Below are 23,641 nucleotides of genomic sequence, written 5' to 3'. Positions count from 1 at the left end.
CCTGAGCCACACCTGCAAGTCATGCCACAGCTGCAGCAACACAAGATCCCTTAACCCTCTGCACCAGGCCAGGGATCAAACCCACAGCTCTGCAGTGATCCAAACTGCTGCATTTGGATTCTTAACCCACTGTACCACAGTGGAAACTCCCCCAAGGAGATTTTTTTTAAAGGTATCATTGGGGTGAAGGTATCACTGGTGTGTTATCAACTCATGGACTTAATTCTGATTGGTTGGTGGTGAGGTAACCGAGTGATGCTTCAGGGTAACAGGGTAACAGGGTGATCTCAATCATCAAGCTTCTGGATCCAACCAGTCTGGGGTCTAGTGCTTGTGCTCAGCTATAGTGGCCATCCTCCACCTGGGTCAGGGGTGGGAGGGATATTACTTTCTGTAGAACAACTCAGATTCATATTAGATTGTTATGCACATCCCTTGAGGAGGAACTAGGACTCTTTTTTTTTTCTTTTTTAGGGCCACACCCATGGCATATGGAGGTTCCAGACTACGGGTTGAATTGGAACTGTAACCACTGGCCTACACCACAGCCACAGCAACATCAGATCCGAGGTGCATCTGTGACCTACACTACAGCTCATGGCATTGCCAGATCCTTAATCCACTGAGCAAGGCCAGAGATCGAACTTGCATCCTCATGGATGCTAGTCAGATTCGTTTCCACTGAGCCACAAGGGGAACTCCTAGGACTCTGTTTTACCACTGAACTATTGTTTAAGCTGGCATTACTCTTTCTTTCTTTTTCTTTTTGGCTGCATTGTGGCATGTGGAAGTTCCGGCAGTGACCCAAGTGACAACACTGTATTCTTAACCTGCTGTGCCACAAGCAAACTCCTACCATTACTCTTCCCTTTTCTTTTCTTTTCTTTTTTTTTAGGGCCACTCCCACGGCATATGGAGGGTCCCAGGCTAGGGGTCCAATTGGAGCTACAGCTGCTGGCCTATACCACTGCCACAGCAACACAGGATCTGAGCCATGTCTGCGACCTACACCACTGCTCACAGCAAAGCCAGATCCTTAACCCACTGAGTGAAGCCAGGGATCGAACCTGCAACCTCATGGTTCCTAGTTGGATTCGTTTCTGCTATGCCACGACGGGAACTCCCACTTTTCTTTTTTAAACTTTATGGCTGCATATGGAAGTTCCCCAGGCCAGGGATCGAATCCAAGCTGCAGCTGCGACCTAATACCCAGGCCCCTAAAACAGAGTTCCTGTGCCAGTTGCCTACAGTGATAATCTTCTCATTACACTCAGTATCAGTGTCTTCTCCTTCCTGTCCACATTCCTGCTACCTGAGATCCTCCCCTCAAGATCTCCTTCTGGGATCTCTAAACCAGCAGTTTTCAATCAGGGGCAGTTTTGCCCCCAGGGACATTTCAGCAAGGTCAGGAGACCTTTCTGATTGTCTAAATGGCAGAGGGGAAAGATGATACTGGCTTCTAGAAGGTAGAGGCCAGAGATGCTGGTGAACATCCAGCAACACACAGAGCTGTCCCCAACAACAAAGAATTGTCTTGCCCCCAAGGTCAACAACAGTGCTGAGGTTGAACACCTCTGATGAAACTAAGGCAATGCGTGACCTCTCTCTGGGGAAAATCCTCTAGCCCCCTTGGCTGGCCAGGCACGTCTCAGCAGAGCTGAGGTGTGGAAAGGCTACACGGGTGGGGAGCTAGCCCCTGGGGTCCCGAGGCTTTGCCTGCCTCTATCTCTTCCCCTTCTACTCCCCACCTATTCCATGTGGTTCTGCTGCTGTCCTGGCCCCACAACAAGATCCAGGGCAAGGATGGGCATGTGAGACAAGACTCAGCCAATCAGTAAACCCCTTCCCCAGACCATAGGGGATTTATTCAGGGAGGCTTATGACTCAAGATAAGCCAGTCAGAATTTGCTCTGGGACTTTTCTGCCAGAGACTGTCCTTCCATAGGGCCTGCAAGCTGGCAGGACAGGAGCCTGGGGCATCTGGAGGCAAGTAGAGATCAAAGTCAGATGTGACAGAAATGCCGAGGGGGCAGAGGCCTGATGACAAATAGATGGTTCAGTGACGCCCATCAGAACATTCCCTTTTTTGGAACTGCTTTTCTATCTTGACTAATAGGGCCTAGTCTCTCCCACTGGGTTGGGAATTTCCTGTTTTTTATCTCATCGGCAAGCACCCCACCTCCTCCCCCTCCTAAGAGCCTGGAGGAGGAGTCTGCCCACAGCACAGTCACCCAGCTGCTCCTTTACAGCCTGCGGTTGGTTGCTCACCTCCTGTCTAGCCTGTGGAGAACACCTGAGCCAGTCTCAGCCCAGCACACAAATGAGAAGACTGGGCTGGCAAAGAACCCTTATCTACCATGCTAGGATCCCCTGGGGCAGTGGTCTTTGTGGCCCTGTTGAGGACAGGATGTAAGATATGGATGGCTCCTGGGTTCAGAAAACGCCTGCCGCCCAACCCCTGCTCTGCCTATTTTGGGCTTTTTTGTTTTTTCTTTCTAGGGCCACACCCACAACATATGGAATTTCCCAGGCTAGGGGTCTAATTGGAGCTGCAGCTACCAGCCTATACCCCAGCCACAGCAGTGTGGGATCCAAGCCATTTCTGCAAACTACATCACAGCTCACGGCAGCACTGGATCCTTAGACCACTGAGTGAGGCCAGGGATCGAACCCACATTCTCATGGATACTAGTTGGGTTTGTTTCCACTGAGCCACAATGGGAACTCCCTGCCTTGCCTATTTTGCTTTTTTAAGAGCATAGTCTATGAGTTTTGGACTGGGCTCAAATCCTGAATCTACTGCTTCCCGGCTGCATAAATCTGAGCAATTCACTTCCTCTCTCTGAGCCTCAGTTTTCTCATCTGCAAAGTGATAACACCAACCTCCCAGGGTTGTTACTGGAGTAAAGATGAAAGGAAACAGTCCAGGCAAAGCCCTCGGTCTAGTGTCTGGCACTTAGCAAATAGTCAACACTTTGGGGGAATAATAATATTCTGGAAATATTTTCTGTTTGAAAAATAAAGGAGACGCCCTGGGCCACCGTTCCCATCCAAAGCTAGCAGGGCAAGGGCTCCTCCTGTCTGTGGTCAGCTGTCAGGAGGTGGGTGTGGAGGCCGGGCCCACTCCCACCCAGGACCTCCCTTCCCAGGCCAGTTGGTAGCTGGTGGTGCAGCACCCCTCACCTCCCCCCTCCACCCCGTGCCCCAATGGACCCGACACACCCTGACTCCCACCCGGTGAGTCAGCCCCACTCCTTAAGGCACAGCAAAACCTACAAGTCACTTCCTGGCTGCCCCAAACAAAGGCCTAGAACCCATAGTCCAGGAACTGGCCCCTTATCGCTCCTCAGGACTGATAAGAGGGGGCAGGAGGGCCTGAGTCAGCCAGGAGTAGCTGCTTCATGACTCTCCCTTGGCCTCAGGCCTGTTCCCAGCCCAACCTGGGAGCTCAGGGCTTCTGGCTTCACCCCATCCTCTGCAGTCTCCTGCCCCGCAGGTTTCCCCCCACCCCCATCAGCCCTCTGGCATCATTGCCAGAAGGAGGCAGCTAAAAATTCTCTGGTAGGAGCAGCAGGCCTTGCAATGGAGTGCTCTGGGGAGTATATCAGATAAGCAGACTCTTCTGGGGCACAAGGAGTAGGACAGGGAATAAGAACAGGGAGAAGAAAGAGGAAAAAGGCAAAGGGAGGGGCGGGGCCACGCTCCCCAGTTGGAGCACTCCCAGGGAGGGAATCACGCTGTAGCCTCCACAGTGGCCCCCAGCCTCCCACCCGGTCCCACTCTAATCAGTTATCATCCACTCAGCAGCTGGAACTACCCTCTTTTAAGGCATATCTTCTTGTCCCACCCCAGCTCTGAACCCTGCTGGAGCTCTGCACTGCCCTTTGGGGAGAGGCCAGGTTTTCTTCTGACTCCCCAGGCCTCATTCCTGCCATGCTCCAGGTGGAGCTACTCACAGTTCCCGAAAGGAACTTCTCATGCTCTGGGTCTTTGCTGCCAGCACCCAGAGGACGTGGGTATCATGACTTTTTGGGCAAGCGGGTAGAGGCTTGAGGGAAGGCTTCCTGGAAGAGGTGGCGTTTAGGCATCCCGGCATTCTGACAAGAAGGATAAGGAGGCAGAGGAGGGAGGCAGGTGATTAGTATAGAAGCTGACAATGCCAATTCACTCAGCTTCTACTTGAGTAGGCAGCCTGGACTCTTTCCAGGGGGTGTCTTCTAGTGGAAAGAGCAGGAAACTCAGCACTTAGCAGCTGTGTGATCTTAGACAAGTGTCTCTCTATCTCTGATCTCCTATGAGGCTATATGTCAGGACTGACACGTGAGAGGAAAGCCTGCAGTGTTTTATTGCCCAGTAGGTGCTTAAGCCACTCAGTCTGTGAAGGGGTTTTCTCTAGGTTGCTTCTCTTGTCCAGGTCAAGGGAAAGGGGCCAGGCTAGGGGGGAAACGACGCCAGGCCAACCCAGATTTTCCAATTGTTCCTGGCTGTGTGTTTGCTCCTCAGAGCTGGAGGGAGGAAATTCTTTGCACAAAGACAGGAAGGCAGAAGTGCTCTGTGGCAAAGGCAAAGCTCACAGTGATGCCTGGTATGATCGGAGGGTCCGTAGCACCCAGAGAGCTGGGCAAGGGAGTCAGAGCAGAGGCTCTGTCAGCCGGCACCACTCACCTCCTCCAGCAGGAAGTCACAGAGGGGGAGAGTGAGGCCCGGACAGAGTGTGGACCTGTGTCCTAGTCACATAAAACTGTGGCTTCCAATTCTGCCCCCCTCCTCGTTTTCAAGTTCATAGCCATTGACTGAGGACATTCTACAGAGTTACCTAGAAGAGGGTAATCCCTCACCAACTGGCGTTCATTTTATACATATATACATTTTAAACAGCTTTATTGAAGAGTCATTTATATGCCATATAATTTACCCACAGGAAGTATACTGTTTGATGAGTGAATATACACAGCAGTTCAAAGGCCAACACAAACCAGTTTTCAAACACTTCCATTACCCTATTTGCTCATCTGCCGTCAATTCCACTCCCAGCCACAGGTAATTACTGGTCTGCTTTCTGTCTCTGTTATCTACAGTGGCTTTTTTAGAAATCTCCACCCTCTTAAAAAAAAAAAAAAAAAAAAAAAAAAAAAAGGTTAGAAGCTCAGGAACAACCCTGCTCTTTCCCAGGCCTGAAAGAGGGAACACTCTGCAGGCAAAGAAGTACATGTGCAGGGCAGCCCAAAGAGTGCAGGGCCTGACCTCTTCTGTTTCAACTCAGAGGGAGAACTCCCAGGTGAACGTGGGGTCAGAGAGGCCTGGGTTGGGAGGGGCCTTTTGCGGTCCTGCTCTGTTTACACTGTGTTATCTCGTGGTAAACTACTCATATATACACTTAGCTTCAAGGTATACATAAACCCAGCAAATCACAATGTACACTCCGCTCTGCTTCTGCTGCAGTGAAGCTCAACCTCTACGACATTAAATAAGAACCTTCATTTCACTGTCAATAATCAAAGTGGCAGCAGCCATGGCTACTACTCAGGGCCTGGCCTGGCTATGTGCTGGCTACCCCTAGGACCACCTGAGGAGACAGGATGGGGGCAGCAGGCAGGAGTTCCTCACTTCCCAGGGGACCAGGGGGTGTGGGTTGCTCACTAAGTGCAGATCCAGCTTGGACAGCAGAGGCCAGGCCAGGTGTCAGCTGAGGCCTCTCACTGTTCTCTCAGGCCTGGTCAGTTCTAGTTCTAGGCGGAGAGGTTCTTGTTTCCAACCTTTGCCCCTGAGCCCCAAACCAAATTGCCCTGCCAAACTCACCGCGGGTTACCAGCGTCTGAAAAGGAAATTGCCAGCTGCACGAACTTAAAAGCACCTTCCAAACAAGAACCAGAGCAACCAGCCAGAGAAGAGCACACTCACAAGTGCAGGGCAAGTTTGAGAGCAACGCTGGGGGCTGGGCCTTTGCCCACAAATCACCTGGGCAGGTGGAACTCAGACTGCCTTCATCCTAATGAGGAACCTGCCTGGAGGCAGACTATAAATTTCTTTTTTTCTGTAATGACCAGGCCTAGGAGGGAAGGGGAATTTTCTAGTGTATTCAGGAGGACAGCCTTTCCCACTCCGAAAGGAGCAAAGCTGTGAGTCTACGATGTGGGAGTGACTAGAATAATAACAACAGTGAACTTTTTTCTTTTCTTTTCTTTTTTTTTTTTTGGCTTTTTAGGGTTGCACCCACAGCATATGGACGGTCCCAGGGCTGGGGTCAAATTGGAGCTACAGCTGCCAGACAGACACAGCCACAGCCACAGCAATAAGGGATCCAAGCAGCATCTGCAAACTGCACCACAGCTCATGACAATACCGGATCCTTAATCCACCGAGCGAGGCCTGGGATTGAACTGGCATCCTCATGGATACTAGTTGGATTTGTTTGCACTGTGCCACAACAGGGATTCTACAACAGCGAACTTTTTTTTTTTTTCTTTGTCTTTTGCCTTTTTTCTAAGGCCGCTTCTTGAGGCATATGAAGGTTCCCAGGCTAGGGGTCTAATTGGAGCAGTAGCTGCTGGCCTATGCCAGAGCCACAGCGACGTGGGTTCTGAGCCGAGTCTGTGACCTGCACAGCTCATGGCAATGCCGGATACCTATGAATGTGACCTTATTTGGAAATACATCCTCTGCACATGTAATCAAGTTACAACGAGGTCATACTGGATTAGAATGGCTCTAAATCCAATGACTGGTGTCCTTATAAGGAGAGGGAGATGTGGAAACCCCAGATACACATACATGCAAGGAGGAGGCCATGTATGAACAGAGGCAGCGACCAGAGGGATGTGTCTACAAACCAAGGAATACCAAGATCTGGTAGCACCTACCAGCAGCTGGGAGAGGCATGGAGCAGATCCTCCCTCAGAGCCGCCCGAAGGAATCAACCCTGCCTACACCTGGATTTCGGACTTTTGGTCCTGTGAACTGTGAGAGAATAAACTTCTATTGTTTTAAACACGCCAGCCAGTGATGATTTGTCATGGCAACTCCAGCAAACCAGTACAGTCACCTTCTCAAAGCTCTTCAACCAGCCCTGTCACTTGGCGGCTTCCCCAGCTGATGAGTTAAATAAGTCTCTGACATGTGGTCACGACATGCTTATATGCACTACATAGTTTTTTTGACAATTACACTTTGCCATGGCATACACCCGGAACTACGACTTCAGTTCCCTCTGCCCACGGTCTGCTAAGCAACATGCCTCCATTGCCCAGTCCTCTGTCCAGGTACTGGGAGAGTCCAGGCTGAACCCCCGTCTCCCCCAAGGATGACTGTCCACCCAGATGGTGGCAGCAGGAAAACAGCCCGCTCGGTCTTGGACTTTGTCAGCAGCTGGAGCGTGGAGCCCGCCTGGCCACAGAAAGCTGAAAGGTGGAGAGCTGGGGGAGAAGTGATTTCCAATCATAGCCACTTCAGAGGAGCAGGGCAGAGAATACCCCCATGCCAGAGGTGCTGGGGGGGCCGGTGCTCCATGACACAAAGCAGACGGCCAAACAGCCCACTGAGGACAGTGAAATCATTTGGAGGCTGACTCACTGCAACTGGCAGAGAAGAGAGTGCAAGGAGGAAGCCAGCTCCCCTGAACCAGAAACAAGCAGGGTAATCAGGGTGGGCCTGGGAGCGAGGTGCTTCCTCTTTCCTCCCGGGGCTGATCAAGGCCTGTCTCCTGTCTCAGGACACCTTCAGGCTGAGGCAGGTGATGGTGAGCTGCGAGTGAGGCAGTGGGCTGGGTTTGAATGACATCTCCTTCATTTACGCACTGCATGATTGGGGAATAAGAATCTGACCATCAACTTTCTTATTTGGAAAATTACCACCTTTCCCACTAGTTCCCAGGAAGCTTTGGTGGACTCAGGTCCAAGGAAGCACCTAGCACAGGGCCTGACATAAAAAGGGCACATCAATGCTAAGAAGAAAATTAAGTCATCCTTAAACACAACTCCCTTGGCTTTTTGCTCAGGCAATCACTCTGAGCGAGGAGGGTGGGAGGGAAAAGCAACTTTAGCAATTTTTTCCAAAAATGGCAAAAATCTTTTAATTAAAAAAATTACTGCATTCCGTAATTCTAAGATGCACATTCCCTCCCGACCGCACCCCACTTCCAGATTTTAACATCTCAAAACTCAGAGATAGCTTCCTAACTGGTGACATGTAGTTTGGTAGCAGTTTTTCTTCACAATAGCATATAAAATAATTGTCTTTCAAGCAATGGCATCTTAGATTTATGAAATATGGTCTAAAATTGATACATGCTCATTGCATAAGGTTTAGACACACAGAAGCATACATAATAAAGGTTCCCCAGATTCCTTTCCTCAGAGACCACGGCCACCCTGAAGACAGTCCACTTTGTATGAAAGTTCTATTTTTGTTTCTATTTTTCTTCTCTTTAATTGCCCAGCAAATCTCCGCAGACCAGTCATGCACACCTCCTCCATGTACCAGAGCCAAATTAATGCTCTCCTAAAGAGGGCAACATGTTACATATTTGGATTTTGTGATCAGACACCTTCCCCACACCCATCCTATGGGGCTGGCGCCTCCCCTGCTGCCCAGAATCAGAGGCTCAATGCCCTGTGCCAACCAGAAGGTGTGGGACTGAGGGAGTCAATGACTTAAGCCTTTTAAGAAATGTATGTGCAGTGCAGTTTGTAGTTTTACCAGTTGCGAGTGACAAAAACAGAGAGGTGTGGGGCCTGTTCTGGAAAGAAAGTGGTAGGAAATCAGAAATGCATGTTGTAGGCAAGGACAGGCTTTTTAACCCATCATATGACTTTTCAGAACCACCAGGAGCCCTCAAGCTCAGCTCTGTGCCCATTTAACCAAATTTGGAAGAAGGAGGCACACAGTTTCATAATGAGCCTGTGTCGACTCTATGAACAGGTAGTGGTTGTCAGGAGCGCTGGACTGTGAAAATTCTGGGAACCACATTTTTCAAAGGAGAAGGGGAAAGTGACTTGTCTAAGGTTATTTCACTAGTGATGAGCAGAACCGTACCGGAATCCTATCCAGTCCCACCACGCCACACTGCCTCCACTATCAGCTGCATACAAAATCCGCTCTGCCCCCTATTTCCCTCCATGGCCTTCTGTGGATCATGACTTCAACAGAAGACTGAAATGAGAGGCAAAGGGAAGGAGGCGGAGGAACACATCAGCCCGGGGCCCACTGGCCATGAATGAGACTTCTGTTTGCCTGCCCTGTGCGTCTGGAATTTTGTATGAAAACAATGAACTGGAAGGAGGTGAAAGCGTGTTCCCCAAAGCAAGGCCCCCACACCCCCACCCCCACCTCACTTTATAAAAGACCTGCTTTGTTTCAAGCAAAGCAAAGGAGAAGCTGGGGAAGATGCTGAGATTTGGGGGAGTTCAGGTGTTTGGGGTTAAGATGCCAGTGCCCAGGAGGAGGCAGCTCTCAGAAAAATTGGGAGCCTAACTAGAACCTGGGCTTTTAGACTCAAATCATCTTCATAATTGCACTCATATTTGTGTAACGCTTTACACAAACTTGCAAAATGCTTGCTTAGGCCTTTTCTCAACAGAGCAAGAGCTCAGGGAGGGACAAAGAGCATCGATGCCTTCAGCCTTCTCTTGCTGTCTGGGTGGCCGTGGTGCGCCAGGCACTGTGGGTACACTGCTTAGTCCATCACTGTCCCCATCTTTGGGAGTTGGGCAGGCTGAGCTGGGGTCCTGGGTTTCATGCCTGCTGGCTTCAAGACCTTGTGGGACTTAAAGGGTCGTGAAGCCAGCTGTGTTCACAGCCAGCTGCGAGAGGGTGAATTGAAGTGGCTGCCTGGCAGGGTGGCTGTGAGGAATGAACACGCTCCTGGGGAAGGGGTCTGGCTTTATAGTAAGACCTCAATCAATGCTTGCTGGTCACTGGCTGTTCCTGTTAGTGAGAGGTTGACTGTAAGGCTAGGGGTATGGTCTAGCCTGGAAGCTTCTGGGTAGGTCTCTGGGATGCAAATCATGCCCAGATGTGGTGGCAGGGGGTGGGTGGTGTCTGGTGAGGACCAGCATGTGAGGTGGTCTGTGGACTAAGGGATGCTCCAGGAGAGGCAAGGTGGGTGAGGTCACAGGGTTGGAAGTGCTGGTTGACAACAGTCCAGCTTTTCACTAAAATGTGCAGTTTTTTACTAAAATGAAAAAAAAAAAAATGACAGACAAATACTGTGATCTAATGAGGGCCAGAGACATCACTCCTCTTCCTCAACCCTCCCCTGGGTCCTCATCTCATTCAGAGGAAGAGTTGCAATCCTTTCAGTGGCCTACAGGGCTTGGGTCCCACGGCCACTCTGGTCGCTCCCCTCTCATCACTCTCCTCCTCACTCCCTGTGCCCACGTGGCACTGGCCTGCTCATATGCCCTCAGCATGGCAAGCATGCTCCTGCCTCAGGGCTCCTGCACAAGCAGTTCCCGCTGCCAGATTATATTCTTTCCCTCAGATGTTCTCACAGCACCCTGATTTCCTTCAGATTTCTCAAATGCCTTCCAAGAGGCCTTCTTTGACCACATTGAATAGCAACCTGCCAATGGTGTTCCTATCTGCCATATCACGCTGAATTTTCCTGCAGATCGTTTATGAGAGCATGACACATTTTATCATATATATGTTTATTATCTCTCTCTCTCCACTAGAATCAAAGTTCCATGAAGATAAGGATTTTGTTTGGTTAACGTGCCAGTGCTCAGCACTATGCCCAGCATGCGATGGGCATTCAAGAAGTGTTTGTTGAAATGAAAAACCCACTGTTAGGAGAAAACAGCAGGCTTCCATACAATGGTATAGCATGAGTCCTTTTTGGTTGCCTAGAACTGACATTTGTTGGCAAACGCTTTATGTCAGGCATTGGACTAAGCCCTTGACATGCATTAGCTCATTTAACCAAGGACCTATTATTATCTCATTTTGTAGATGAGAAAACTGTATTTCAAAGACTGGTTTCTTTACTCACATAGTAATGGCAAAGCCAGAACTATGTCTAGTGCTGATGACCCCAGAGTGTTTATTCCCAGCTACATGACACTCATTCCTGATGCACCAAGAGCCTGAAAAGATAAACACAAGAACTATAGTAGGTTTACAGGTGATCTGTATCCCTTCATTATATTTTTGTATTTTATTTTTATTTTTATTTTCGGCCATGCCCACGGCATGCAAAAATTTCCAGACCAGGGATTGAAACCGTCACAGCAGCAACCAGTATCGCAGCAGTGACAACAATGGATCCTTAATCTGCTGAGCCTCAAGGGAACACCTAAATATTTTTCTAAATTTACGATCTTTTCCCAGTAAGCAAGTATTAATTTTATAATCAGAGAAAGAAAAAGGTTGACCTGTTGTCCATCTATCCATTAGGCTTAACCACAAAGGTGGGGACCCTAAAGAGGAAGCTTGCCCATGGCTCTTCTGGGAACCTCTGCGTTCCAGAATCTCTGGGAACCTGGTTAAGAGCAGGAGGCTAGGAGTGCCTGTCGTCGCTCAGTGGAAATGAATCTGACTAGCATCCATGAGGACAAAGGTTCAATCTCTGGCCTCACTCAGTGGGTTAAGGATCCTGCGTTGCCATGAGCTGTAGTGTAGGTTGCAGACGCAGCTCCAATCTGATGCTGCTGTGGCTGTGGTGTAGGTGAACGGTTTCAGGTCTGATTCAACCCCTAGCCTGGGAACCTCCATATGCCACAGGTGAGGCCCTAAAAAGACAGAAAAAAAAAAAAAAGAGCAGGAGGGTCTTGGGACCACTGCATAGATGATGGTAACAGCAAGACAACCTTCAGGTCTATTGTGAGGATTGCACCTATTTCCAGAAGCAGCAGGGGTAAGAGGGAAGAGAAACCTTCCTCTACAAGTGCAACCATGTGACTTCTTTTCCTTTTTGGATTCTGGCAGCACATGGACAGATAAAATGCTTCCAGGTTTGATACCAGCTTAATCTGTGCCACCTTCCCCAAGTTGTGCTTGCCTTTGAAACTGTGACAGGCTTGCATTTTCACCCAGAACCAACAGGTCAACATTTCGAAGAATCCACTTGGGTGTGGATTTCTGTCCCTATAGGGTCTAGTCAGGAGGAGAGGGATGCTGTGACAACTCTGGGGCTAAATCCTCCAATTGTCACGACTCTAGGGTCAAGAAACCAGTGCTTCCAGTAAAAAAGTGAACATCCAAGAGCATGTCCCATTCTTAGGAAATACACACCAAAGAGAAGGAAGACAAGGGAAGCACTGATATTCTCAAGCAGTTCAGGGGAAAAAAAAGTGTGTATGTGTGTACGCATACATAGAGAGTGATAAAGCAAATAGGGCTAAGTGTAAACAGTGAATCTGGGTGAACGGTAAATGTGAGTTCCTTGAGCTACTCTTGCCATGTTTCTCTGAGCTTGAAATCACATCAGAATAAAAAGTTAAAAAGAAAAGGAAGTATTCGTGTGCTCAGCTTAGTGTTCAGAGAAGCTGAACTAAGGGTCTAATCCCTTTTCCTGTGCTAAACTTACTCAGGAACTGGAGAAAACTGTAATCATCTCATTCCTCTTCTCATCAGTCACTCTGGACCCTCGTAAGCTTCCTGGTATGGAAAACATCCTGCTTGGACAAGAGCTTTGATCATAAAAATGCAATAAATGCCCAGAGCCTGAGATCGGAATCTTTGGAAGGGACTACAGGAGATGGAAGGGGAAACTTGGTGCCTCCCAATGGGGAGGCCAAGGCAGGGTCAGCTTGGAGAAAATCTGAAAACTCACAGGGCGGAGTGTGGGGGCACTGGCAGGCGGAAAGGATGAATGGGACACAGCCCTGCCATTAGGAGCTCACAGTTTAATAGGCAGCCAAAGCTACACACAGGGGACCTTTGGGGTGGGAAGTGCTCAGGGGAGGAAGAGGGTCACAGAAAAAGTCCTCAAGCGGCTGAGGGCAGGAAGGCTGCTTGGGGTATTTTTGAAGGAGATATAGGGAGAGACAGAGGAGACGTGCCCTGCATATCATGTAGCCTCATGATAAATTCCCTTTCTGATGAAGCCTGCCTGCTGGCTCTGCACAACCCACAGCGTGAATCCCTGCAGTGGGGCAGCCTTTGTACACCCAGGTCCCTCTGTCCCAACCATTTCTTCCACCTGAAATCCCCCCTTCCTATGTCCTCCTAAACCCAGCTCTTGCTCCAGGCCTAGCTCCAGTGTGCATGAAACCACTCACGCATCTGACACTTCCCTACTTTCTCCTTGCAATGCCTTCCTTTTACATGCCCAATAACCTCAGATCTTTCCTGCCCTTCAAGGCCTATCTGCAGTCTTGCCCTTTAACCTATTTCTCAAGATGTTCCCCAGAGAAGTCAGCTGACCCTGAAAGGAGAGGCGTGCATATGACTTAAGGGTTCAAACCTTTAAAGCTTCCTCAGGATGCTTGGATGGGAAGTTATTTTGAACTGACCAATCCCACCACACTCTTTGCAGGTCACTTTGAAAATCCTGACAAAGCACTGCTGCTGCTCCAGAAGGCACTCAGCATGGAGGGCAGCCCTGTCACATGACAGGGGCAGCTGAAGGAGCCAGCTCATTGAGCTGTAGGTCGGTTTGCGCAGGTGCATTCTCTAGCTGAAGAATAGTCATGAAAGGAGGAGTTGAGTTCTGGGTGGCAAAGATATTCGCACTAAGAGCAGTGCAGTTAGGAGATACAAGGACTTGGGACTCCAATGGCCAGGAACACTTTCTGTTATGAAATGCTGCCTCATGCGGTTGTGTGCTCCCTGTTGCTAGAGGGAGCCAAGTGAAAGTGGGGAAGCATATAAAGATTTGTCTTGGCCCACATTAGAAGCTCCCAAATGTCTAACCCTCAGGGCAGTCTCCAGTGGTCTAGGGTGACCTGGAAAAATAAGGGCAGCCTGCTGAGGGCTTCATAAAGCTAGCCCATTTAAAGGACTGCTCCTTTTTTGATACAAGTCCAGAATCCGAAAAGCTCTGAAAACCAAGTCTTTGGTTTGGCACCAAAACTCATTTGGCAGATAATCCTGTCCTGAACTGACATATGGTTATTTATAGCTTTCACTTACTCCACTTAGTTGAATATTCATATGGCTCATTGCAGAAATTTTACATGTTATTATGAAGTATATGGATATTACCTTTCAAAACGTAAAAACTTTCAATTCCAAAACAGATCTGGTTTCCAGGGTTTCATAAGGAACTATGGACCCCTATTAGGTGCATCCTATTTTTTAGGGCGAAAGTAAATACTAGCTGTGGTTTGTTTTGTTTTTAATAAAAATTTAAAATATTATTGCTTGGCAAAATAAAAAGTTGGGATCCTTGTCTAGATTCAAAATTTCTGGAATATTTTATTGTTCTAAATCCAATCCTGGCATAAAGCCCTTCTGGTACTTTACAAATCTAGGCTTGATTAGAACAGAGGTTGCCAGCTAGTAGTCCCACTGGCCAAATAGCCTGTAGAGGTATACTGTTTGCTTCACACAGTGCATTCTCCCCTCCTCTTTAATCTGGAACGTGATCAAGTCCAGTTTCTCTTGAAAATTCAGATGTTGACAGTAGTCTTGCATAGCATACAATCACCTGGAGCCAGGAGGCAGGTGGCCTCCTCTGCTTTCCAGCCAACACTTCTCTGCATACTGAACACCTAGTTTGCTTCATTGTCACTGGTCAGAAGGAAGAAACGGCTTTTCCTGCATTAAGACCAGCTACATATAGGAACTGCCCTAGCCAATACCTCCACAAAATCAGGAGGCTGCTGCTTTAGGGAAGGCCTGGAGTAGAGGGTTCTAGGAGGCTAGGAGGCCAAGAGCAACTTGCTTGACTCAGTGAGCGCCTTAGCTGATGACACAAAAGAACTCGCTTGATTAGGAATTTCCTCTCACTTTCACAGCAACTCCTGCCAAAGCTGCAATTATCAGGAATATTGTCAGCCTGCCTAAGGCCCAGCTGCTAAAAGCCTGTGTGTACTATGGTCCTTTGACCACAAGAATGACAACATTTCAAAAGACGGTATAATGAATTTAAAACATCTCTTTTTAAAAAAGGCACAATACAAATCAAAATAAAGATAGTGATTTCTGGTTACTCAGCTGACACTTATTAAACCTGAGCCAACACTTTGATCATAGTGGAACTTGTATAGGTAAAATATGACACTCTTACAGAAATGGTCTATTTTTTCATTTTTTTAGTTTTTATTTTTACATTTTAGGGCCACATGTGCAGCACATGGAAGTTCCCAGACTAGGGGTTGAATCGGAGCTGCAGCTGCTGGCCTACACCATAGCTCAGAGCAATGCCAGATCCTTAACCCACTGAGCATGGGCAGGGATCGAACCTGCATCTTCATGGATACTAGTTGGGTTCGTTACCTGAGAGCAACAATGGGAACTCCTAGAGATGGTCTATTTATTTATTTATTATTTTATTTTTTGCTTTTTAGAGCTGTACTCACGACATATGGAAGTTCCCAGGGGACTAGGGGTCGAATCAGGGCTATAGCCTCCGGCCTACACCACAGTTACAGCAGTGTGGGATCTGAGCCGCATCCATGATCTACACTGCAGCTCACGGCAACACCAGATCCTTTAACCCACTGAACAAGGCCAGGGATCAAAGCCGCATCTTCATGGATACCAGTGAGATTCTTAACCCACTGAGCCACAACAGGAATTCTGAGATGGTCTATTTAATCAGAACACTTTTCTTCAAATACAAAGCATGGGAGGCAATATAGGAAACACCCATGTACATATCGTCCTAAATGAACAAGTGTTAAATTCTGCCACAGTGGCTTAACGATCTGGTGTTGCCACAGCTGTCATGGGGTCACAGCTGCAGCTCAGATTCAATCCCTGGCCTGGGAACTTCCATATGTTGCAGGTGTGACCATTAAACAAAAAAAAACAAAGAAAGAATTAATGTCAGTTAAAGCTGCTGTCCCTTCTCTGTTTCTCCTTCACTTCTCTAAATCTCATTTTCCTTCCATTATCATCCCTAAAGAAAATACAGTACAAAGTTAATATTTCTACTGTCACTAATTACAATTTTTCTACATAGAAAACAGTGTTTTTCATTCAACATTGTTTGATCTCTAGCAGAACTGTTACATATAAATCCACTTCACTAATTGTAACTATTGTATAGTCCATCACAGTCACAATTCACCTCTATCTTTATCAAGGGACATTTAGGTTGTTTCTAAGTTTTTGCTGTTGAATAGAATGTGTCCATGAACAAGGACCCTTGTATATATTGCCTGTGCATGTACATCTGAGCTTTTCTAATATATATAATTAGAAGAGGGTTGTTGGTCAAAGTCTTATACATTGTTTAATTGCTCTCCCATGTAGCCATATCAAGTTACAAATAGCACTTTCAATTAATAATCCCTGCTTTTCTACACTTTTGTTAAAATTTAGCATTGTTAGACTTCAATTTTTTCATTATGAAGATACAGTTAAAATAGGAATTCCCATTGTGGCACAGTCAAAATTAATCCGACTAGGAAACATGAGGTTGTGAGTTCGATCCCTGGACTCGCTTAGTGGGTTAAGGGTCCAGTGTTGCCGTGAGCTGTGGTGTAGATTGCAGACTCGGCTCTTATCTGGTGTTGCTGTGGCTCTGGTGTAGGCCAGCAGCAACAGCTCTGATTAGACCCCTAGCCTTGGAACCTCCATATGCTACAGGTGCGTCCCTAAAAAGACAAAAAAAAAAAAAAAAAAAAAAAAAAAAAAAAAAAGATGCAGTTAAAATAATCTAAAATAAGTCACAAAAAAAGTAACATAAAGATGGTGACTTTTGAATTTCGTTCATGTTTTAGTTTGCATTTCTCTGATTTTTTTATTACTCAAATGAATTTATCCCATCTGTAGTTATATAATGATCATAACAATCTGATTTCACAGGTTTTCCATCCCACAGCCCAAGCACATCCCCCCACCCCCCAAACTGTCTCCTCCAGAGACCATATGTTTTTCAATGTCTATGAGTCAGCATCTGTTCTGCAAAGAAGTTCAATCTGTCCTTTTTTCAGATTCCACATGTCAGTGAAAGCATTTGATGTTGGTGTCTCATTGTATGGCTGATTTCACTTAGCATGATAGTTTCTAGGTCCATCCATGTTGCTAAAAATGCTGGTATTTCGTTCCTTTTAATGGCTGAGTAATATTCCATTGTATATATGTACCACATCTTCTTGATCCACTCCTCTGTCGATGGACATTTAGGTTGTTTCCATGTCTTGGCTATTGTAAATAGTGCAGCAATGAGCATCAGAATACATGTGTCTTTGTGAGTCGTGGTTTTCTCTGGATAGATGCCCAGGAATGGGATTGCTGGATCAAATGGTAGTTCTGTTTAGTTTTCTGAGGAATCGCCATACTGCTTTCCACAGTGGTTGCACCAATTTACAATCCCAGCAACAGTGTGCTAGGGTTCCTTTTTCTCCACACCCTCTCCAGCACTTATGGTTTGTAGACTTTTTGATGATGGCCATTCTGGCTGGTGTAAAGTGGTACCTCACAGTGGTTTTGATTTTGGTTTGATTTCTTAAAATATTTTATTGGCCATGTGGATTCTTTTTTTTGGAGATTTGCTAGTTCTTATCTTTCGATCATTTTTTCTATTGGATTTTCCTTATCAGATTGTAGTTACTTATACATTTGGGATACTGATCCTTTGTTATATTATGTTGCAAATATCACCTCCCTGTCTCTCTTATAACTTATTATTTTCCATTGTGCAAAAGTTTTTAATCTGAATATAGTTGAATTTATTTTTACCTTCATTATTTTGACCCAACATCAAGATCATAAAGTTTATTTGTCCCTCCCCCCTTTTTTTCTAGTAGTTTCATGTCTTTAATTCACTTGGCATTTATTTTTGTGTAAAGTATAAAGTGGCTTTAATTTTTTCCATATGGAAAACTACTTTCTTCAAACTGTTTACCAAATTATTTCTACATGATTTATAATGTAATATGATATAATTTAATACATCACAATATAATGTAATATGACCTCCACTATAATGTACCAAGATTCCATACATGCTTGGATTGATTTCTGAACTCTTTGGTTTCAATGATGTACGTGTCTAGCACTACCCTAATACTATATTCTAAATCGCTTTAACTTTTTTTTCTTTTTTGGCTGCCCTGCAGCATATGGAGTTCCTGGGCCAGAGATCAGATGCCAGCCACAGTTTCGACCTACACCACAGTTGAGGCAATGCTGGATCCTTAACCCACTATACTAGGCCAGGAATTGAACCTGCGTCCCTATGCTCCAGAGATGCTGTTGATCCTGTTGTGCCACAGTAGGAACTCTCATTTTAGCATTATCATAAGATTAAATTTCTTCAAAACTGTATCGAATATATATATAAATATATATATATATTTGGGAAAAATACATTTTCCAAATATGTATTTATTTTATAATATAAAAATATATTTGGAATTTTGATACGAATTGAATTTACAGATTAATTTTGAAAGAACTGGCATCTTCATGACACTGAGCCATCTCCTTCATAAACACTATTTCTCTATTTCTTTCTTTCTTTTTTTTTTCAGTCTTTTGTCTTTTTAGGGATGCACCTGCCACATGGAGGTTCCTGGGCTAGGGGTTGAATAGTAGTTGTAGCTGCCGGCCTACACCATAGCCACAGCAACGTGGAATCCAAGCCGCATCTGCAACCTACACCACAGCTCATGGCAACGCCGGATCCTTAACCCAATGAGCGACGCCAGGGCTTGAACCCACATCCTCATGGATACCAGTCGGGTTCGTTAACCACTGAGCCATGACGGGAACTCCTATTTCTCTATTTTTTAATTAAAGTATAGTTGATTTATAATGTGCCAATTTCTGCCATACAGCAAAGTAACCCAATCATACATGTGAATACATTTTTTAAAATATTGACATTAATTTTTAAAATATTATTTTCCATCATGGTCTGTCCTAGGAGACTGGATATAGTTCCCTGTGCTATACAGTAGTATTGTCCATCTATTCTGAATGTAATGGTTTACATCTATTAACCCCAAACTCCTAGTCTATCCCACTCCCACTCCCCTCCCCCTCAGCAACTGTAAGCCTGTTTTCCATGCCTGTAAATCTGTTTCTGTTTTGTAGATAGGTTCATTTGTACCAATTTTAGATTCCACATATAAGTGCTATCATATGGTATTTGTCCTTCTGACTTACTTCGCTTAGTATGAGAATCACTAGTTACATCCATGTTGTTGCAAATGGCATTATTTCATTTGTTTTTAGGGCCAAGCAATACTCCATTGTATATATGTACCAAATCTTCTCAATCCATTCATCCATTGATGGACGTTTAGATTGCTTCCATGTCTTGGCTATTGTGAATAGTGCTGCCATGAACATAGGGGTGCATATATGTTTTTGAATTATAATTCTGCCTGGATATATGCCCAGGAGTGGGATTGCTAGATCATATGGTAGTTTTATATTTAGTTTCCTGAGAAACCTCCATACTGTATGCCACAGTGACTGTACCAATTTACATTCCCGCCAATAGTGTAAGAGGGTTCCCTTTCTCCACACCCTCTCCAACATTTATTTGTAGACTTACTAATGACGGCCATTCTGACCAGTATGAGGTGGTACCTCATTGTAGTTTTGATTTGCATTTCTCTAATAATTAGTGATGTTGAGCATTTTTTCATGTGTCCGTTGGCCATTTGTATGTCTTCTTTGGAGAAGTGTCTATTTAGGTCTTCTGCCAATTTTTGGATTGGGTTGTTCTTCTGTTGTTGAGTTGTATGAGTTGCTTGTATATTTTGGAGAGTTAAGCCCTTGTTGGTTCCATCATTTGCAACTATTTTCTTCCTTTCTGTAGGCTTTTTGTTTTTGTTGTTGTTTGGGTTTTTTTTTTTTTTTTTTTTTTTTTTTGTCTTTTTGCTATTTCTTTGGGCCGCTCCCGTGGCATATGGAGGTTCCCAGGCTAGGGATCGAATCGGAGCTGTAGCCACTGGCCTACGCCAGAGCCACAGCAACGCGGGATCCGAGCCGCATCTGCAACCTACACCACAGCTCACGGCAACGCCGGATTGTTAACCTGCTGAGCAAGGGCAGGGACCGAACCTGCAACCTCATGGTTCCTAGTCGGATTCGTTAACCACTGCGCCACGACGGGAACTCCTGTTGTTTGTTTTTTAATGGCCGCACCCAAGGCATATAGAAGTTCCCGGAACAGGGACTGAACCTGAGCTGCAGCGGCAACTCACTGCACCAGGTGAGGGATTGAACCCATGCCTTGGCAGAGACCCAAGCTTCTGTAGTCAGGTTCTTAACCTACTGCACTACAGTGGGAACTCCTTTTTTTTTTTTTTAATGGTTTTCTTTGCTGTGCAAAAGCTTATAAATTTGATTAGGTCCTATTTGTTTATTTATTTTTTGTGTCTTTTTAGGGCCGCATCTGTGGCATATGGAGGTTCCCAGGCTAGAGGTTGAAGGAGCCGTAGCAGCTGGCCTACACAACCACAGCAACACCAGATCCAAGCCATATCTGTGACCTACACCACAGCTCACCCAACATCGGATCCTTAACCGGTGAGCAAGGCCAGGGATCAAACCCGAAATCTCATGGTTCCCAGTCAGATTCGTTTCTGTTGCACCACAATGGGAACTCCCTATTTTTGCTTTTATTTCTATTGCCTTGGGAGACTGACCTAATAAAACATTTGTATGGTTTATGTCAGAGTATGTTCTGTCTGTTCTCTTCTAGCAGTTTCATGGTGTCATGTCTTATGTTTAAGTCTTGAAGCCATTTTGAGTTTATTTTTGTGCATGGTGTGAGGGTTTGTTCTAGTTTCACTGATGTACATGCAGCTGTCCAGTTTTCCCAGTACCATTTGCTCAAGAGACTTTTTCCCATTTTATTTTTTCATAGGATTTTAATTTTTTCTATTATAGTTGATTTATTTTTTTTTATTTTTTATTTTTTTTTGTCTTTTTGCCATTTCTTGGGCCGCTCCTGCGGCATATGGAGGTTCCCGGGCTAGAGGTCGAATCGGAGCTGTAGCTGCCAGCCTACGCCAGAGCCACAGCAACGCAGGATCCGAGCCGCGTCTGTGACCTACACCACAACTCACGGCAAACGCCGGAACCTTGACCCACTGAGCAAGGGCAGGGATCGAACCCGCAACCTCATGGTTCCTAGTCGGATTCGTTAACCACTGCGCCACGACGGGAACTCCTGATTTATAATGTTATGTCAATTTCTGCTGTACAGCAAAGTGACCCAGTCATTCATACATACATGAGTATGTATATATATATACATATATACACACACACATTCTTTTTCTCACATTATCCTCCATCATGTTCCATCATAAGTGACTAGATATAGTTCCCTGTAATAAACAGCAGGATCTCATTGCTTATCTACTCCAAATGCAATAGTTTGCATCTCCTAACCCTAAATTCCTAGTCCGCCCCACTCTCTCCCTCTCCCCGTTGGAAACCACAAGTCTGTTCTCCAAGTCCACAAGTTCATTTCTTTTCTGCAGATAGGTTCATCTGTGCTGTTACCAGATTCCAGATATAAGTGATATTATATGGTATTTGCCTTTTTCTTTCTTACTTCATTTAGTCTGAGAGTCTACATCCCATCCACGTTGATTTAGGTTGTTTCCAAATCTTGGCTATTGTGAATAGTGCAGCTATGAACATAGGGGTGCATATATATTTTTCAGTGCAGTCCAGATACATGCCCAGGAGTGGGATTGCTGGGTCATATGGTAGTTCTGTAGTTTTCTGAGGTATACTGTTTTCCATAGTGGTTATACCAAGTTACATTCCCATCAGTGGTGTAGGAGGGTACCCTTTTCTCTACACTCTCTCCGGCATTTGTTATTTGTTGACTTGTTAATGATGGCCATTCTGACTGGTGTGAGGTGGTACTTCATTGCAGTTTTGATTTGCATTTCTCTAATAATTAGTGATGTGGAGCATTTTTTCATGTGCCTGTTGGCCATCTGTATATCTTCCATGGAGAAATATCTATTCAGGTCTTCTGCCCATTTTTCAATTTTTTTTTTTTTTTTTTGCTGTTGAGTTATAAAAGTTATTTATACATTTTAGAGATTAAGCCCTTGTCAGTTGCATCATTTGAAACTAATTTGTCCCATTCCATGGGTTGTCTTTTTTTTTTTTTATGGTTCCTTTCCTGTGCAAAAGCTTATAAATTTGATTAGGTCCCATTGGTTTTTGTTTTTATTTTTGTTGCCTTGGGAGATCTTTTCCATTTTATATTCTTAACTCCTTTGTCAAAGATTAATTGACCATAAGTGTCTGGGTTTATTTCTGGGCTCTCTATTCTGTTCCATTGACCTATATGTCTGTATTTGTACCAGTTCCACACTGTTTTGATCATCGTAGCATTGTGATATTATCTTAAGTCTGGGAGAATTATGCCTCCTGCTTTATTTTTTCCCTTAGGACTGCTTTGGCAATTATGGGTCTTTTATGATTCTGTGTAAATCTTTGAATTATTTGTTATAGTTCTGTGAAAAATGTCATGGGTAATTTGATAGGGGTCATATTAAATCTGTAGATTGCTTTTGGTAGTATGGCCATTTTAACAATATTAATTCTTCCAATCCAGGAGCATTTCTGGATATCTTCCCATTTCTTTGAATCCTCTTTGATTTCCTTAATGGTTTATAGTTCTCAGCATTCTCTCCCACTTTTTTGTTATTTCCTTTCACATAAAAAATATTTTTCCATCACCTCACTTTCAATTATATGTGTCCTTTGCCCTAAGAGATGAATTTCCTGTAGGCAGCATATTGTAGATTCTTGTTTTTTGGTCCAGTCTTCACTCTTTTTTTTTTTTTTTTTTTTTTTAATGCTTTTTAGGGCTGCACCTGTGGCATATGGAGGTTCCCAGGCTAGAGGTCCAAATGGAGCTACAGCTGCCAGCCTATGCCACAGCCACAGCAATGCCAGATCCAAGCCATGTCTGCCACCTACACCACAGCTCATGGCAACACTGGATCCTTAACCTACTGAGTGAGGCCAGGGCTTGAACCTGCAACCTCATGGTTCCTAGTCGGATTTGTTTCTGCTACACCACGATGGGAACTCCCACTCTGTCTTTTGATTGGAGTATTTAGTTCATTGACATTTAAGGTAATTATTGATTGATATGTATTTATTGCCATTTTAAACCTTGTTTTCCAGTTGATTCTATGTTTCTCCTTTGTTCCTTTCTTTTTCTTTTTTGTGATTGGATGAGTTCCCTTTATTTATTCTTGTGTTCTTTTATTTTTGGTTTTGGTAAATCTACTGTTTTTGATTTGTCATTGCCCCATTTTTCAAGTATGTTAACTAACCCCTTCCAATATCTGTTTGATTTAGACTGATATTCATATAGGCTCAGACACATTCTAAAAAAAAAAAAAGCCTGGAGTTCCTGTTATGGCCCAGCAGAAACGAATGTGACTAGTATCCAGGAGGACGCGGTTCAAACCCTGGCCTGACTCAGTGGGTTAAGGATCTGGCATTACCATGAGCTGTAGTGTAGATCCCAGATGCTGCTTGGATCTGGCATTGCTGTGGCTGTAGCTTGGACCAGCAGCTACAGCTTTGA

Source organism: Sus scrofa, chromosome 13 (assembly GCF_054392235.1).
Source record: "Sus scrofa isolate SSC_HxYL_T2T_F1_AM1 chromosome 13, Sscrofa_HxYL_maternal_Yorkshire_Landrace_v2.0, whole genome shotgun sequence".
Taxonomy (NCBI): domain Eukaryota; kingdom Metazoa; phylum Chordata; class Mammalia; order Artiodactyla; family Suidae; genus Sus; species Sus scrofa.
The sequence above is the reverse complement of the archived record's forward strand: the minus strand, read 5'-3'. Positions refer to the sequence as shown.